The 13,743-nt window shown below is 35.7% G+C and overlaps 1 protein-coding gene across 6 annotated transcripts in view; it reads right to left on the bottom strand.

Moving 5' to 3' along the window:
- The window catches only part of LOC118268147 (uncharacterized), a 96,052-nt gene that overhangs the window by 6,300 nt on the left and 76,009 nt on the right, over positions 1–13,743 (bottom strand). The gene's annotated exons all lie outside the window — the stretch shown is intronic.

Raw genomic sequence — 13,743 nt, 5'->3', positions numbered from 1 at the left:
ATAAACGCTTCGCTGTGCCCTCCACGCCAAGCAACGAAAATAAAAATAAAAATAAAAATAAAAATTCAACGAAATAACCCTGAAAATATTAGGGATTCCAAAATGTTATCGAATGTGTTTATTTTGTTTTTCTCTGTGATCTGTTTCTTGGCATCTATAGATGTCGGTGGCGCACAGGGCACGCTTGCGCATGACATCTATTCATGCCATTGGCGTTCAAAAGGTTAAACAGTGCTAATGTCTGAGCATAATCTTGAAATTCTTGTAAACACAAACATGTTTGAATTTTGAATCTCCCTCTCTCTCTCTCAATTATTTTACGAGGTATTTCTTTTACGTTAAAGGACTATCTTTAATTCCTTATAAGTTTATGTTAATAACTGCTCATGTACATAAAGCACTATGAACAGATAGCGGTTAGCGAACAAAGAAAAATTAATCTTAAATTCGTTGCTTACTCAATGAAAACGTTTTCCCTACGATTACACAGTTCAATGTTATTTTAATTACGTCAAACAAACGTTTAAAACAAAAAGAACGATTGCAAACTAACGGAGTATTTAAAAAAAAACGATAGAAAACAGTAAACCGCCAATCTATCAACGTTTGCTTTTTATGAGGCTGGCAATCGTAAAACCATGGCCAGATGCAATGACGTAAATAAAAAAAAAACTTGGAACAATTGGAACATTTGAATTTTATAAATTTGAAACAGCTGAGAGGAACGCGGAGAGAGTTCTAATGAGTAATAAATATGGCGTGTGTTATCTACACAAAGAGCTCTCCCGGAGCTGCGGATTGCCTAGCGGGTTACCGGGGCTCCGGCTCGAAAAGCAAGAGTACGAACTGGGTGGTTTTTAGACTGTATTAAGAGTGTGACACTCCCTCTCGAAATCATTTTTTTAATGATGGGAAGCCACCTTTATCGAAATATATTTTACGAGTACCCCCTTAAGGCTATGTATAACCTATATACCTAAGTCTAACATAATATACCAATTTACCTTTTCCCTAAGAACTTACTTGTAGACTGCCTGGGGAAAAATCCCGGGAAAATAGGTATCCTTCAAGTTAATCTAGGTCATGGTCTAATTGTATGCCTAATTTCAGACGCTCGTTAACGTAGATGTAATGTAATAATGCGTGAAAACGTAATTTTCGTCCATTATGTAGGTAAGTACTCAAATATATATTTGTACAGTATTATTAAGAAGATTCTCTTCTATTATATACGAATATATCGTAAATTGAAAGTACTAATGACTTCTACGCTATAAAAGTTTGTTTCTCCTTGCAAAAACACGTCCATAATCCAAGGATGGTGGTCATTCCGGAGCTGCGGACTACCTAGCGGGTTTACCGGGGCTCCGGATCGAAAAGCAGGAGTAGGAACGGAGTGGTATTTAGTCAGTAAGAGTCTGACACTCCCTCTTGCCTCCCCAAGGCGGAAGAAGTCATTGGATGAATTTTCTCCCTCAAAAAAAAGGATGTTGGTCTTAGAATTAATGTTGAGAAATGTTCGGTTTTAAGGTTATAAACAAGCAAACATTAAATCATTATATTTTTCTAAAATAAAATATATCTGCCGGCATTAAACTCTATTTGGACCGTCATAGGATTTATGACGTTGTAAATTCAATTGAAATCACCTATATGAGAAGTGTTTATATTTCAAATGAATGATTACCAAGTTAAATTTGAACCGGGAAATCAAAATAACTTTAGTTTGAAATCTGTATTTAAATATTTACAAAATTTTCCTTGGATCCATTTCCATCGGTACCAATACCAAACAACCCGCCCACTAACGGGGTCTAAAATTAGTAGTGTTACCAATATACTTCAACCGAGAGAGACAATTGGCGTCACAAACACGTATGTTCATTGATAAATATATGTATATATAGTGAAACTTTCAGTAAATACGTCTTTTAACTATCTATCAACTTCCCCCTTTATGAAAATAGGTACAATATTTTACTTTCACTTTTGATGTTAAAATATTGTAACTACTTACTTACTGCTGTTTATCAACACTAACTAAATGACGCAGAATGGAATACTTGATTTTTAATTTTAAAATTTCATTGAACTTTTTTAGCTCTTTTAAAAATACATTCAAATATATTTTTCCTGTCTATCTCCATTTGATTAATAGGCACAATCTTTCGGAAACATTTGAAGATTTCTAAACAGGTGATCATTCAATGTCTATTATCTAGGACTCAGCTGATTCAGACGCAACAATGTCTGCAGGTTGTAATTCAGTTTCAGAATAAAAATGTTCTATTAATTCTGAACACACGTGTCACAAAACGTGGTCGTGTGCTATTAACGAAGCGATTTGGCACTAAACCCGTGTCGCAGTATACAGCCAATGGCCATTATAACGGTGTGTCACTGTTTAAAGTTTAATAACATTTCATTAGCCCTCCGAATAAACATACAAAATCAACTATATCTGTGAAAAGTTACATCCAAATCAGTTCAGCAGTTTTTGCGTTAGTAACAATCACATAACCTTTCTAGGCAATTTATTTTGAACTCTTAACTGTTATTTACTAGAGTTATTTTATGACGTCTTGTCTACTCGATAATATAATTTAGTTCAAGCACGTTTATGTGTATTTGTGATCGTCATAAAGCGTGGTTTATTGATATGGCACGTGAATGCGTTAGTTGGTTATTTAGGGGGGAATTAGCACTGTCATCAGACGCTCATGTGCGGTCGTTTCACGGTGTCAGTGCATTGAAACTTCATACAAGGTGGAAAGGACAGTCTGAATGACTGACAGACAAGATGAACTCAGATTTATATGGCCAAAGCATATAAGGCATTCTTTCTTTAGAGTTAATAAAGTAAGTAAAAAAGATCACCTTTAACAGCTATTCTTTAATTTCTGCGTTGTCTTTAAGGGGTGGGGTTTAATAAATAAAGTACTTCGTAAATTGTCCTTAAATTTTAAGGAACAAGTGGTCATGGATTGAACTTTCTGATTGTACCAACATGTATCCATTTCATAAAGTCGAGAAAATTGTTTATAATGTTTTAATTTTAGTTATATTTATTGTATAAGTTTAAGGCCTAAGCTATTTGCTTATTATTAATTCACACTTTCTAAATGGTAAAGCTAATAAACAATCGGATGCCTTAACTGTTTTGCATACAATGGACGGATTTATTATTGGTAGCATTGACGTTATATATTTGCATAGTTTCTATGCCTAGATTCTTTAGGATTTTATACAACAATCGGGTTACACTATAAACAAATTTGGTTGCTAAGCACCTACAATACACGATTGAAACGTGAATATCATTAATGACGGTCGATGTAAATCAAACAGCAATACTTATCAATAAACAGATCTACAACTAAATTAACCAATCGGAGAACGATCATAAATCCAGTATTTACGACAGTGCAAGAGTTGCCAGAATACAAAAAAGTGTACGTACGTCAGGGTACGTTGACAGGACGCACAGATGTATTCATGTATCTAATTAATTGTTCTCTTTGGAGTCACATTCTTTGTCGTCTGTCGCAATATTTGGTCCGTCCTCGGTACAAATAAGCCGTCGGTCCCTATTAATTTGGAGAACAATACTCGTTTAGGACGTAGGGATATTAAATAATGTTACGCCCGTACCCGGTGGTGTACCTACGTCATATCCTTTCGAACAGTTTAAAATTCAAAACGTATTCTAAAATAATACGTTGTGAATTATGAGTCTGGTCTTCTGTGGTCGTGTTTTCTTTAACTAGTTATTTTTGTGAATATGTTTGACGCAGTTTTCTTTGGAAATACGTTCACAGTTTATGCGACGCGACCTTTTGACTTTCCTCCCTAAGATGTGACGTTGTCCTAATATCGTAGCACGTCCCCAACCTAAATATATACACGTAATAAATTGTGATTTACTGTTGCTCGACCAAGGGATTTGGGGAACAAATGGGGATGTTATTTTCCTTTTCTGTTGGAATTAAGCGCACTTTGGTTTTGTTATTTGTATCCTTTCTGAACTCCTGCCCTCTGACATGAACTTAGACCTGATTTTTTGTGTTGTAACTTTACTTAACTTTCGTCCTCAGTTTAATTCTAGGTAGATTTGTAGTTGTAGTTTTATAGTTTCGACTAAGGTACAAAGAAATAATGATTTGGTCTAAATAATTAAGTACTTACGTAGGTTTAAGTATCACAAACGTAGGTGGTTACTTATTTGGTCAAAGTAATAGCTGCTATTTAACGTGTAGGTAGGTACATTTGAACACCGTGTTATTATGTTGACTCGGATACTAAAATTGGTTTTATTCAGAGTACTAATATTTGTTTTAAGACTTCGAATAGCTACTTATTTACTTGGTAAAACCGAAATATTTCAGTTTTCAATAGGAAAGTATAAATTTACGATTTAAAACCGTGATTCCAGAATTCTCCAATCCTTTTATAACAAATCAATTGGCGGCCATGTTGGTAACACGACAACAGAATAATGGCGGGAACTTAACGGTGGTTCCGGTTCGGCTGCGTCAATTAACCGTGGTTTCCGATCCACTGGCCGTGGACAAAGTTATTGTTTTCTATTATGGCGGATTTTGTACATGTTACATGAAGCAATTCGATGCATGTAACAGCAGCTCATGTACCTATTTAAAAATTGAAACGCAGTTACCGAAATAAGTATACGGAAAAAGGTGTTTAAAATCTACACTCAACGGCGCAAATGTCAAGTTTGGACAAAAAATAACATATCAATCGATAGTTTGAATACATCCTTGATTACTTCGATTTAGATTAAATACTGATAATTATAATTGTAACAACTATCTACTGGCTCGTGTGGTTACACGCGACGTTTTATTTCTGTGAGTTTATTCTGGTAGACGCAGGGGGCAATTTGCCGTCATTAGGTAGAGCGGTATGTTCAAAAATAGTCGCCGTCCCCCACACAATCAAGGAATGGAGGACGTGACGAACGAGCGTATCCTGTAGGTATGCGACCAATGAACACCAGCAAAGAAGTAATGCTTCGTAAAAAACTTATTGACATTTCCGGCTGCTCACGTCTGATTGCCCCCCTCGACCTTCGTAGAGATTGTTTACCTAGTTGCTACCACTCCTTATTACGTGTTTCGTTGCCATACTCCTTCGAAACGGCTTAACCGATGTTGATGAATTTTTTTGTGCTTATCCGGTTTCTATGAGAATCGGCCAACATAAATTTTTCATCCCCCTAAATGTTAGGGGTAGTACAACCCATTTTTTTTTTATTTTTTGCGGACGAAGTCGTGGGCGGAAGCTAGTATTATATACTTTTTTAATGATCATGAACTAAAGACTAAGTTCATTCCTTTTTGACGAGATGCGTCTTCGTTATGATAGCTTTTTATATTCTCTATTAAAAAATCTCATCATGACGCACTTCTTTCGTTGGAGCCAAAAAAACTTCAAAGGAGTATTTGACCACGTAGTTAGTTTATTTTTAATTTTAAATGTGACTTCAGTGTTAGGAGTTTTTAGCACAACCAGCTGACGCGGTAGACTTTGTACGGATATGAAAAAAAAACAGGTATTGTATATTTCTGCTGTTTCTTTTTTGTAAATCTGAAGACAATTTTGAGTATATATTGGTGAATAAATACTGTTATATTACTTAGTTTTAGCTGATTATCATCCATCATGTTTAAATTGATGTTGATGTTAAGTTGATGTTTAATCATCGCAGCAAGACGTCAGCTGCATACAATTCATTATGTCTAACCAATCGCACAGAACTGTCAACACGATTGGATGTACCGTTTATTGACACATCCGATCTACCATACATCACAGACGCAATTCCACAGCAAGCCACATTGATTGACAAACTCCTGTCATATTATCTCAACGATAAAACCAGCATTAAGCAAACTCCCAAAATGAATTCTTCGAAACAAGCATTCCTGCTAAATGATGTCTTAAAACCCTCGTAATAAGAGCTACCATATTTTATATTAAGGACCCACCACAAGATTGTTACTAAGGATAAAAAAATGTAACAAAATATTTCCAACATTACATAAGTAACAAAAAAATGTTGGGTCTAAAGGACTACATTTTAAGATTAAGATGGCCTTATTTTCCATCCTGAAGATTAGGTCAGGAAAGAATTCTCATCACAAAACACGCCGCACGTGAGTCTGCCGGAAGCTAAAATTAGATTAGAAAAGGCATTACAAGAGCCGCGGGCATACCACAGTAGAATAACAATAGGCACAATGGCGGAATTCCTTTTAAATTATGAGAAAAGACAGACTGATTACGGAGACAATTTTGTTTTGTGAACCATTTTGCGGTTACATTAGAAGACAACCCTTCAATCCCTTAGTATAAAATAGCAACTTTAAAACCATTTTTGAGTTATTATCTTACTGCCGCACTCAGAGATATTTAATGGTTACTTAAACTATTCCTTAGTAACGATTTTGTATCGAAAACAATTGCTGAGGACTGGGTTAAGTAATCATTAAATGACTCTGAGTACGGCGGTTAAGTGTATTCTCGGTAATAATGCTGGTCTGGTATACGGTCAGGTCATGTTTGATTCAAATAGTTTCGTCACGTTTTCCAGAGTGCTCATGCACTTGAGCAGTTCTGAACATTTTCAAGTGGGCGTGCAGACATTATTTTGGTACATTTTGCACGCTATTTTATACACAGGAGTTGTTATCAACGAATGATAGCACAGTCTTATAATCTCTGTTTGTTATTACGTATTATGTACTAGTAAGTAAAAACGTATGTTATAATGTTTCTGTTTGAAGATGAATTAATCAGGATCTGCCCCCTTGCGAACCAGATAGAAGTTGTGGATGGTTTTAGGAAAAAAAAAAATCCTTTATTTGTTTAAGCCTAACGGGGAGGCCTTTATTTAAGGGGGAGGCCTTTGTTTAACAATGGACGTCTTCCAGCTGATGATGATGATGTTTAAGCCTTTGAATGCTGAAGGAATATTGTTGAGGGCAAATCCTCCGTTATCGTGGCCAAAATGTCCCCCACGGCGTTCAACGTGTGAACTTTGTACAACGTCAAAAATTAATATAAACAGGTTTAATGCCACTACTAGGCAACCTTTAAGTGATGCAGTGAAAACTCTTTGTGAAGGTTACATCTTGAATTAAAGTTTTCCAAGATGTTATTGGGAATCGTAAAAGAAGGCAATAAAAATTAACTGCCGTAGTGCCGTTCCTAAGAATAAAACCGAAGCAAATGGAGGAAATCAAGAGAAAAGGCGACTAATGTATTTTATGTAGTTTTCACGGAGAGAGTTTAATTGCGTAAATGACCACTTGTCTTAGGTTTCTTAGTTTAACCGATTACCTACATTTTCTTCTCCCTAATAAACCTAGAACACGTTTTTATCATTGAAGGTTTAAATTGTCATAAACATAACTCTAATTTTATATATAAAACCCCAACAAAAATGTAGACATAAATACACTTTATATTTCTTTGTGTAGGTAATTAATTATCTAAGACTTACATAACAAAGCCTGGTTATTTGACAAATACAAATGAGAGTACTAATACCTTCCTCAGAAAAAAAGAAACCATGTTTCAACAAAGTCTAACTAACGGAATCCATCCAGCCAGCCAAAGTATGAGGAAACGGAGCGGCAATTAAACACAATTCACGTGAAACGGAACACACAATGAATTGTACTACAGATTTCCTTTCCGAGCGGAACTTTCTGCGTTATCTGAATCGTAATGAGTAGTGGCTCCGCCCACCGATCGATGGATGTAAAGATGGCCAGACGAGAACTAGTGAGCAGGATTACGATTGATTTTATTAACCGACTTCAAAAAGGGGGAGGTTTTATAATGTTATTCATACACATCAAAATAAACAATTTGTATTCCTGCAAGTTTAGGACAGTCTACAGGAGTACCTTTATTTTTTGACACTTCTTTTTTTATCTAAGTATACAGATTTTCTCCCAAATACTCTTATCAAGGCATTAAACGTATTGAGCTTTCTTATTAACAGTCAAAATCATCTTTATGCCAATTACTTCTTATTAATTCAGCTTTAGAATATAACTAGTGTCTATTTCCCGGATGCGGTCGCCGTTTGGTTTCTTCAAAGGTTTCATTTTGATTTAAATGCAGTAAATGTTCAATGGCATGAATTGAGCAGGATGAGACTTGGGACACCCATCATGAATGTAGTTGTTAGGTTAATGTAGGCACGTGAGTTCTATAGGAATTTGATACTTATTCGTTGTGGTTAAGCACTACGTTCTGAAAGAATATTAAGGGGTTCTATTGTAAATTGGACTTTATGGACAGTATGTAAGTAAGTATATTGATCTTATTAGATGCCTGTTCAGTCTTGTCTAAATTATTCATCAGTAATATTAAAATATTCATGAGAATTAGTTGCCGTGCTACACAATTTTCGTTGGAAACATATTAAACAATGAGTTACGTGAATTCGTGCTCTCATGATCTAACCGAGAATTAATGTTATCTAAAGATTACCTTATAACAATACACGCAATCATTTGGTAGATTAGTCAGCTTTAAACTTGTTTAAACTTAACTATCTTATCTTTTACCGCCACCGAATCGTTTGTTATTTCAATTTGAGGGTAGCCATTTTGGTTTATTTATGGCAGCTAGGAGCCAGACGGTTTTGGTACCTGCTCGAGCAATGCCACGAGCAATGTTAAAGTTACCGACAAGCTATTAAAGGCAAGGTTACGCTTGTATAAAACAAAATTGTTCTTTACACATTTCTTGATTAACATATGAAAAGTGGAAGTCTTTAGTCTTATTTGCATTAAAAAGTCACACTGTTTCATAATTATGTGTGTAAAAAGGGCGTGGCGAACGTGTCTGTAGCTGTGTACATACAAATACACGTATACATAGACGTCACGTAATACCCTATTCAACTTTTTCCAACTTCATCTCAGCTCAATGATGATATTTTTTTCATCTCATCTCATTAAAGTTCGATCAGGTGAGAATTGCGCAGTGGAACAGGTAACACCGAGATGATTATCGGATGCGACAGGTGAATAAATAGTGGCAACACTGACGCTGTGCGGAAGCGACGATGTGGAAACCAGACAGGGTTCATTGACCCTGGCCGGGCCCGGCGGTCGGTCCCACAGCGGCGTACGCGCGTGCACACTTGCAACACCAACTATATAAATAATTTAGTCTACGTTATACAGGGTGGTAAACAAAGGCTAGACGGAGCCAACGAGACGGTTCCTAAGGAAGCTTTCAATATTCAAAGTAAATATAAATTAGTTGAGTAAAGTTCCAAGACAAGGCGTCTATTTGGTTAACAAATAAGCTAAGCGGAAGATATTTGATGTGAATCTAATTAATTGTTCTACAGTAGCGAGCTTTGGGAAGTCGTCTCGTGTTTCTATGATTTGTTTTTTATTGCCCTGCTTTTTATTAAGACTGCTAACCTGCAGCTGACCTCTCTTAAATTTCCTCATTAGTCTTGCTTCGGGTTTGAAACTGTATCTGAATTAGTTCAGCCATTTAAGAGTATCTAACACAATTTTGTCGCTGAATATGTTTTAATGAAGTTTACTATTATAACTACATGCGAACTGTTGCTAATTTTGGCAGTATTTCTTTTATCCATCGACCTCCCACGTTGCACACGTCGGTAAACAGCATACTAAGTTTAATTAAATATATTAATGAAAAAAAAGATATTAATTATTTTTTTATATTAATAAGACACAAAACAAACTTGCTTATAGCAAAACATACCCTAAGAAATTATAGCTATAGGGCCTAATTTATCAGCACAGCGATCAAAACGCCGCGTAATTATTAAAGTGTTAAATTCTTTTCATAGCAAAACTGGGTTAATTTGTAAGTTCACGGGCTAAGTAATGTCAAGGGTATTTAGTCTAAGTGAGAAGTATTATTCATAAATAAATGAAAATTCCAAGCCATAATGAGTGGAATGAAGTACAATTTACATAAAACTAAGCTTAGACAACAGTAACTGACAAATTATAGCTAATGGAATAAATAATTAAATGTTTCATAAAAATTAGGGATAAAGAGGAATTAAACGCTGTTCTGGTGCTTCTTAATTGGATTAAGAGAGGAGTATTTGATCACTTTAGGATTTAAACTGACTTAAAGTCTTATATGTTTCCTAGATGGGACCTAGCGCGACCTAGGAGGTTCTACATCTCGCAGCTACAGTACTGCAAAATCAACTCAAATAATATGTAAGAATGTGTTGTTTTAGAATGTGCGTTAAATTAAAAACAATAGCTTGTGACTTCGCCGCATTATTTACCGGTAACTGTCTTGATTCGCGTTAATGTTTCGTGATAAAAAAAACTTAAACCGATTTTTCCGACGTACTTATTGGCCATAAGCCAAATACTAATTATTCAATGTTTTGGTAATAAGAACCAGGAATATAGATTAAAGCTAGATGTCAACCCCGAAATTAGGACCTTTGCGCAACGATGCGATTAATAAGGTTTTAATTGGAGTGTATCCCAATTTCCAGCCGCTTTTGAGTTAGTTAGTTTTACAAAATTCACGCTTCAGTAAATTAGCGTAAAGAGGTTGTTGACGGATCTCCCGAGGATATCTGTCATATAAAATACTTTAAGCTTATTTTTATAAAGATTTGGAGCAAAGGAAATGTATCTAAGTGCCTATAAGAGGTGAAATTATAATTTTAACGAGAAAGTGAGATGCTTATGATATGTTAAGGCAGCCCTTAAATTGGTAAGTGCCTCAATTCCAGGACCGAGTGTTCTCGTAATTGAGGAACGCGAATTCCAATTATTATACAAACATTCATCAATTTAGCGCGTGGAAATTGTTACATGGCACCTAATTAATATGGAATTAACTCATATTGAATCAATTAATCTTTTGTTTAACTTGTGGCTTTCGACACCTGTTTGGATTACGAGCTTCAACGTGCACAGAAATCTTAGGAAATGTACCAGGACTAGTGCTTTTTAGCCCTTACTGAATCATTACTAGAGAAGTTGAGACCTCAAAACATTTAGGGCCTGTTTCACAAAGTCTGGATAGCAGCTATGTCCCAAATAAAGGACATCGGGCGTTTTTTACCCGATTTTTTAAAAGTCGCGAACATAAACCAAAACATTTTTAAATGAAAGTGTTTGTAATCATATTTAATATTGTGTAGTTATTTTGATTCACAATAATGGGAAAATGGAAATAATTAGTAAAATGAAAATGATATTTTAAGTTGACTATTTTTCCTAATTACTAAACGACCGCTCAGTAAGTTAAAATATCACTCCGTGGTATTTTTGTAAACCCAATCAGACTAAATCCGTCAAGTTGATGTGCATGTTTCGTTCTCACTCTCGCCCATAGTCCTAAAACTGGTATACATATGTTGCGCTCGCGCAGGTAGCTAGCTTATCTTACTACATCGCAGTCCTTCGTCATCATCATCGCAGTCCTTCGCCAAAAGTTAAGAGAAAAATATGTTGTTTTAATTATTTTTGATTCCCTTTTTCCTCTTCAATTATTGCCCAAAAACATTTATAAATATTTTTTAAATGTCCAATTTCTCCTTATTGCCACGACCCACAGATATGGGAACTATACCATTGTGAACTAGATTTAATTGCCTATCCACCGTACCTAATTTTATTTTTGTTCGCCGTAGGTAAGTGTCCCATACAAAAATGCCCGATGTTCTTTGAATTGAAAACGTAAGTAATATATCCGGAGCTGCCGTCTAGTGAGTTTACCGGGCTCCGGCTCGAAAAGCAGGAGTAGAAGCGGGGTGGTTTTTAGTCAGTAAGAGTCTGACACTCCTACTCGCCTCACCCAAGGCGGCAGAAGTCATTGGATGATTTTGCCCCCCTCAAAAAAGACAAAATCAGTTACCTACCGCAGAATTTAGTTGTTAAGTTAATACATCTTATCTGGGCTGCGTTGTAAAGCTAGGGTAAAATCGTCTAGTGTATGCTTACGTCATCGTTCGGTAATAAAGCTTACAAGTCCCGAATTTCATGCGTCTGGTTACAAGGGTTTAGTTGAGTATATAGATGAGCTGAGGGTGGGCCTCGGTGGCTCGTAAATTAAATTGCTTTAGGCAAAAGATGTCCTTGGTCAGCCTTTCGGTAAACTGGCATTTACCAAAAGACGTCTTTGGTCAGCTTTTCAGTAAAGGGGCATTAAGACTTGTCTCTGTCACGTTTTATGGCTTTTGTCAGTTATCGCCGCATCGGCCGATGGTTGTTAATTTATTAAAGGATCCACGTGATTCAGCTACTCTATAGTTTGTATAATATTTATTTTGGTTACTGTGGGAAATACGTGAACAATGGGTGACGTCTAGTTTAGAATTATTTAGCGCTTACAAATGTATCTATGTACATGAATTGGTTAAATACACATAAATGTCTTAAATTCTATTTTGTACGTCATTTCGTGATGTCAAATGGTAAGTGTTGTTTCACGTCATGTTTACATTAATTTCAGAATAAGTTATTCACGTCGTTTAAAGTACAATCAACCGAATCAATTCGAAAAACGTTTGCGTTTTATAAAAAATATTACGGAAAGATTTCATATATTTCACCCATGGCTTAGTAAGTCACAATCAATTAGTTTATACACGATACAATTACTGAGACTTAACACTCTTTATATTATATAACTCGAGTGAATTAATCGAATTTGATAGCGTTATCGATTTCGATTAATTTCAATCACTCGAGACCTGAGAATCGGATAAAATAATATTCAGTTACCAAAGGTTTTATTGAAAAAATCTGATATGAATGGTTGAGTGGGTCGTAACCATCTTTATAGGTATACTCGATATGATTGGCTTTGTTTGTTTTCTTGCTTTTAGGGTTGCGCACTAAAAGGAAATGTTTATGGATGAATTTGATTATCGGGCGACTGTCACACGTGATTAGTTCGCCGGTTTGACGCTTCTGTTTTTATTATTTTTCATGTTAATGTTAATAAGAAAAATGTACACAAACTTTTCACCATTTGTGTTATAAGTCACATGTAATAGGGACAGAGCTTATTGCCATATACCGGGCACAATTCCAGACTCCGTGCTACTACTGAAAAAAAATCGAAAACCCGAAAAAAGCCCAGTAATTCTTTGCCCGACCCGGGAATCAAACCCAAGACCCCTTGTCCGGCAGTCGAACTTGCGACCACTCGACCAACGAGGCAGTCGTAAGGCAGTAAGTTTTCATACTGTAATATTAACACAATATTGTGGATCTAACCTAATAAATGGTAATTCAATCTCGGTCTAATATTTGCTAAGCTTTATAGGCGCACTGTGGATAGAATATCAAGTTAACGTACTGAGGCGCCGACCTTTATTGTTCCACACAATATCACGCCTTATTCCCCGAAGGAATTGACAGAAATGTGGGTAAAAGTATACCTACATACGTACACAGTAAGTAACCCCTACCGCAGTGTGCAACAAATATTATTTGTTCTAAGAAGTTGTTGGTGATGAATCGTACAGTAATGTTACTCTTTTATAAATTAAAAATAAAGATAAATTGTAGGGGTTTAATTAGCCGACAAATAAAATTCTGCACTAAAAGGGTTATGTGGTTAATCATGTAGAATGATAAACACAAAATCTTCCATTCTATGGTGCTATGTACTGTACCTATACATATACTTATTTACGACTTCCAAGCTGATCAACAGTGTGGATAATTT

This window comes from Spodoptera frugiperda, chromosome 29, assembly GCF_023101765.2.
Source record: "Spodoptera frugiperda isolate SF20-4 chromosome 29, AGI-APGP_CSIRO_Sfru_2.0, whole genome shotgun sequence".
Classification (NCBI taxonomy): Eukaryota; Metazoa; Arthropoda; class Insecta; order Lepidoptera; family Noctuidae; genus Spodoptera; species Spodoptera frugiperda.
The sequence above is the reverse complement of the archived record's forward strand: the minus strand, read 5'-3'. Positions and strand labels throughout refer to the sequence as shown.